We start from the raw sequence: 6285 nt of genomic DNA on the forward strand, positions 1-6285 counted from the left end.
CACAAAGGTGGAATCAATTATTATGGAGCTCAAGCCGGTAAGGAGGAATAAGGTTGGAGAGACTTCTGCCAAGAATATGAAACCTATGGTTCTCAAGCCCAATAACAGATCCAATAAGGACTCTACAAAGAATCCTCTAAGCCTTGCTCAGATGAAAGAAGTGGATTTTCCTCTTCCAAAGCCTGATGAAGAAAAGGTTTTGGGTGGAAGTATCATAAAGCACAAAGAGACCATGGATGTGGTTGAAAGGAGGAACATGGCTATTATCTTTAGAGAGGGAAAGAGAATTTGTGTGATGCAAGGACATCCCAAATTCCCAATAGCCAAGAGGGAAGAAGCCAGAAGGTTGAAGGAAGAAGCCAAAAAGCTAAAGGCTGACAAAAGAGCACAAGCAAAGCTTGAAAAACAACTAAAGTCAAGTCAAGCTGAAGAAAAGAAAGAAATTGAAGACAAGAGTGAAGATGTAGGTATGGGGGACATGCTTAGTGATGATGAGGGAGAGAGAAGTAAGGAAATAGAGGAGTGGCAGAAAGGGAACAGAAAGAAGGCCAATGCAAAAAGAAAGATGGTAGATGAGACTGAAGAAACCCAATCAAAATCCAAACCACTACCTTCTATTCCTGAACCCATTGTGTCTGACCCCTTCATAAACATTCATGGTGAAACAATCATTCCTAAGGAGGAACCAATTGATTGGGACACCATCAAATTGCCCACCTTCTTAACCTCTTCTTCACCATCAAAGAAGCAGAAAAGAAGAATCAAATCAACACCTCCTAAAACCTCAATCAAATTCACTCAGAAGCCTAAGCCTAAGCCACAAGCCTCTAAGGATGATTATGTCCACATTTGTGACATAAAAGAATTTTCAGACATTGAACTCTATCTGGATGAGCTGGAGGAAGTAAGGGGAATAGCTTCCTACAGACAGCTACCAGAAAGACTAGTGTTCAAATACAAAGGAAGTGGGGAAAGAACTTGGCCTCTCTACAGGATTCTGAATGAAGGCAACTCTACCTTGGTTAGAGTCTACTCAGCCATACAAAGGGATTCTGGCTTTACCAGGACTGCCAAGACTGAGATTCTCAACAAGATTGCCAACATAAGGAAAACTTGGTGGGAGCCCAATGCCTTGCCTAGAACATTACTCATTCAAGAAAGAGGAATTACAGTTCACAAATCACCTCACTGGTTGATGGAGTTCAGAGATAACAAAGGAGTCAGAAGATTTTTCAGACTTGAATATTAGCTCAAGATTTCCAGTAATGAAACTCTCAAGGATATGCAATCTAAGTTGGACATCAATGAAGAAGATGAAGCTGAGTTCTACAGACAACTTCAACTTCAAATAGAGGAGAATGACAGGAGGCTAGGAAAGAAAACAAGGGATCAAAGGAAAAGAAATTAATCTGCTCAGGCTAAAGGAGCACCCTTGGAAACAATGTAATTCTTCAATTCCATCTCAGCATACACATTTTTTGCAGTACTCTTGAATTTCTGCTTTATTACAGTTAATATATTTGTCAAGTGTTTTGTTATCGTCAAGCTAAACCCAAATTTATGCCTACAGTTCTAGTAGACATAAATAGGGGGAGATTGTTAGGAATATGTGTATTAGTTTGATGATAAGTTAAACAAAACACTTAAGTAGAAATCTAGTGTTTGTAGCCTCAACGGATAAGACCATCTTGGCTATCCGTTGAAGGAGTAGCTTTACTTAGAAATAAGTTTAGTATTATAGCACATTTCATTCTCTGGATTCAAGTTGTAATTCTTAGATGTTGTAGGAAATTATCAGTCATGTTGACTACTAGTGGATATGCAAATAGGAGGGCTAATTGTAAATATTTCATGCCTTGTAATTTTGTATAAGTGAAGAAGTATCAACTGATATTGAAGACCTTCAATGGATAAGAAACAAAGCTTCAACGGATGCTTAGTTCATTAGCAGTTGATAGTGACAATTCATAAGCTGACAGAAGCACATAGATTGACAGAGACAAACTGGAATGTGGAAGCCTCTAGGAGGAATCAAGAAAATGCAGCATTTCCATTCTGGTGCAAACAAGGAAGTATTTAAAGATTAACAGCTAAGCCTAAATTACATTGGATAGAGAAATGGAGAAGGAACATAAGAGCCTTTTTAATTGTATTTTACAGTTTTGTCTTCACTTGTAAACTTGGTGATATATAAACCTAGTAGCAGCTAGTAATTTGATGTGAATTTTCCAGAGCTGTTTAGAAAAATCCAGAGAGAAAATCGTCTAGTTTGTACCAGGAAGCAGCTGTGATTTAATTTTTTGAATCACAGATTTTCTGAAATAACAAATCTCTGGTGGAACAACAAATCCACCAGAAAAGTTTTTAAGTTCTCTGTGTTCTTTACATTTATGTTTGAATATATATCTGTCTGCATTAGCTTCAAGCAATTCACACACATTTGCTCTCAAAAACACTTAGCCTTAGAAACTGCTCAAAACTTGAAAAAGTTTTGAGATTTACATTCAACCCCCCTTCTGTAAATCTCATTGTTAGTCCACTGGGAATAACAATGATCTAGTGATTAGTCGACGAGATCAACGAAGTTTCAATCGAAGGACCTGTGTGTTGAGATCGTAGCCAGAATAGGATAGTAGTCTGACGATAAAGCCGAATGTTCAAGGCAATCCAAAAGTCAACCAATAATAGTGGTTAAAGCTTATCGAGGCAAGTATTCCAAAACTTTCTTTAAAAATACTACAATTATCTCTTCGTTCCTATTCTAAGTATAGAATAGTTAAATGTTTTATATTTCACTGCAATTACTCTTATTATGCATGTTCTTTTCATTATTGTTCCTATAATTCGATTTCTCTCTTGAGAAAATACCCATTCTTTCGGGTTATTTGTGAACCCTGAATTGGGATGTTTTAAAATCAAAATGATTTGACATCAAAATATTCCACGGGCTGGATAGTGATATTTTGGGGATTAAGTTTTACTTAATCCTAAGGACCGGGACATGACCGGTACCTTGAGATGGGCCGTAGAGCCTGGGGACCCGACTGGATCTATACAGGTAGGTATAGATCTGTATTATATCCTGACTGATCAGCATGATATAAGTGTGAACTAGTGTCCAGTCTAATTTATTGTTGATCTCCATTAATGACATTCTCTCTCGAAAGTTTTATGATTCCAAAACCGGACAAAACCCTGATTCAGGAAATGAATCTGGGAATCGCTTGTCACTTTTGGATGTATAATTAAAGGCTGGTAACAGCCAACGTTTATTCGCTCAACTCCTTCAAATATATAAAATTGTTTAAAATTGTTTAAGGATTTTATCCGGACATTTTCCTTTGACATTAATATTTGAAACTCAAAATATATACTTGCTGGGCATTTTTGACTCACTCTTGCTTTGCAATTCTTATTTCTTCCAGAAGCAGATAATGATAGAAGTGAATAGCTTTTGATAAACAGCAGAAGTTAGAGAGATCTCTACTGCGAGAGGACGAAGATGTTAGAAAAAAATAAGTCAAGAACATTAGCATAAAGGTATTTACACTTGTATTGTAATTGATGTGAATTGTAAAAGGTTAGACTCTTGTTTCATACCATAACCTGTAAACGATCCGGATTCAAGGGGTTAATTGAATATTCTTTTATTTTATGTAAAGATTATTTCGTGACACCAAATCTTGACCCCGGATTTGGGTTGTTACATTTATGACACTTTATTACGCTCCATAAAGCTTTGCATTGGTGTAATTATACTCAAGTTGTTGGTATTTTAATGTTTTTTCTAGTGTTTTTGCATTTTCAGGCATTATCTAGGTAATCAGGTGAATTAGCATTATTTGGTGCTAATTTGGTGTTAAGGTGATGTTGGAAGAAAAGCTTTTGGAAAGCCGGCTCAATTCAGCAAGAAAATGAAGAAATCAGAAGTTGATCCAGGGAGTCAGCGCGCCCACGCTGTAATAGCGCGTGGCCGCGCCCAAAGTCCAGAAACTCAGCGCGCCCGTGCTAGTCAAGCGCGTGCCCGCGACAGGTCAAATTCAAAGAATCCTTATTCTAATAGGCTTTTGATCCAGAAGACTTCTACTCTGCATGGGGCTGCTATATATACATAATTAAGTTCGTTTTTCAAGGGAGACACATCAAAGAGCAAGGAGAAGGAGTAAAGAAAGCCGTTTTAGCACAATTCAACCAAGGCAAAGAAGACCTAGTTTTAAGTTATGATTCTTTGTTTAAGTTGTAACGTTGGATGCTAGTTTTCTTATTCTTGAACCTATACTCTTGTGTTATACTCTGTTTATTATTCATTTATAAAGACTACATTTATTATACCATGCTTTCATCGGAACCCACGTTGATGATGAGTCTGATTATAGGCTAATCGTTATCATGGGGTTCTAGAGAATTTATTTATGGATTTCTTTAGTTGATTTATTTCGATGCCTTAGTGTTTGGTGATTGTATGATAACCTAGTATTGGTTGTGCTTATTTATCTTATGAGCATCGCAAACTTATAAGATAGCTTGTTAATTCTTAATGAAGCGAAAGTGAATTTAAGGGTTTCGAACTTGCCATGCTAGCATAGGTTCACGTGTATTTTTTATGAATGATTCGTAGGTAATTTTAACCATCTTACTTGCCCTATGTAATCACGATAGATAACTTGTGCATTAAACCATTATGTTGTCAAATTCTATAGACATATAGGGTCTCAATATAATTAGTGTCTATTCAACTTCTATCTCTTTTGTGGATGCCTGGTAGTAGGGTATTCGTACAATGAAAGTTGGCGTTTACTAGTTTCGTGTTGTCTGATTAGTGTTATCACCATTACATGCTAAGGTTAAGAACAAAAAGGCTATTGAATGAAGTATTTAATGAAGTTAGAATCCCATATTTGTCATATATATTAATTCAACCATTCTTATTCTCTTAGTTATAATTGTTAGTTTAAATCTTAGTTATAAAATAATCTCAATTTGTTATTCGTCTTAACATTGAATAATAGCCATATCATTATTGCATAAGTGCATAAATTACAAAGTTAATCTAAACCAGTCTCTGTGGGAACGAATCTGATTTATATCTTATACTACATGTGAATGCGTATACTTGCGTGAAATATTAGCGCATGTTTAGCGACTAACAAGTTTTTGGCGCCACTGTCGGGGACTCGGTGTTAATTTTTAGTTTATGTGTTTGTCATCAGTGGTCATTAAAGTTCATTGACTTGGACATTGTTACTTATCTGTTTCCTTGTCTTATTTCAGGTACTCTAGCGAGCGTGTATGCATACGCGTTCGCGGTCTCGTAAGAGAACTCTGGATAAAGCTGAGGAAGAAGTTGTAGTGGTTCGAAGGGAAGTTTTTGAGGACGAAGAGAAGGTAGAAGAAGAAGAGAAAATCGAAGAACCAGCTTTAGTAGTGATGGGAGTTCAAACAGAAATTCCTAAGGCTTTGATGGACTATTCTCAGCCTAAGATCAATGATATTCAGTCAAGCATCATCAGACCAGCCATTTCGGCTAATGCTTTTGAGATCAAGTCAAGCACGATTCAGATAATATAGAACTCGGTTTAGTTTGGGGGTTCTCCTACTAAGGACCCCAACATGCACATCAGGAATTTTATCGAGACCTGCGATACTTTCAAGTTCCATGGTGTGACTGAAGAGATGCTATCAAGCTGCGACTCTTCCCATTCTTTCTGAGGGATAAAGCAAAGTATTGGTTACATTCTCTACCACCAGGGTCTATCACCACACGGGAGGATCTTGCTCAAAAGTTTCTCACTAAATTCTTCCCTATGGCGAAGACTGCTGCAATCAGGAATGCTCTTACTCATTTTGCTCAGCAAGCTGGTGAATCTCTGTGTGAAGCATGGGATCGATATAAGGAGATGCTAAGGAAGTGCCCACACCATGGTATGCCTGATTATATGATTATAAATTGTTTCTACAATGGATTGGGTGCTACTTCTAGACCCATGCTCGATGCAGCATCAGGAGGAGCCTTGTGGGATAAGAGCTACAATGAAGCTTATGAATTGCTTGAACTGATGGCTGCTAATGAATACAAGATTCCTTCTTAGAGACCGACTCAGGAAAAATTAGCAGGAATTCTGGAGTTGGATGTAGCAACTGTTATAGCTGCCCAACTTAAGGCTTTGACGATAAATGTGGACACTTTGGACAAATATAGAGTTAATCAAATCACTAGTGTCTGTAAGCTTTGTGCTGGTGCCCATGAGACTGGTCAGTGTGCTATTTCTAGTGAATCAGCTCAGT

At 37.4% G+C, this 6285-nt stretch overlaps 1 non-coding gene across 1 annotated transcript; it reads right to left on the reverse strand.

Moving 5' to 3' along the window:
• Positions 1-5819: 5819 nt before the first annotated feature.
• On the reverse strand, positions 5820-5926 carry LOC141669883 (small nucleolar RNA R71). The gene has a single exon (XR_012554129.1). It is a non-coding gene; the product is annotated as a small nucleolar RNA R71 (small nucleolar RNA).
• Positions 5927-6285: the final 359 nt, after the last annotated feature.

The sequence above is a fragment of the Apium graveolens genome, chromosome 6 (assembly GCF_009905375.1).
Source record: "Apium graveolens cultivar Ventura chromosome 6, ASM990537v1, whole genome shotgun sequence".
Lineage (NCBI taxonomy): Eukaryota > Viridiplantae > Streptophyta > Magnoliopsida > Apiales > Apiaceae > Apium > Apium graveolens.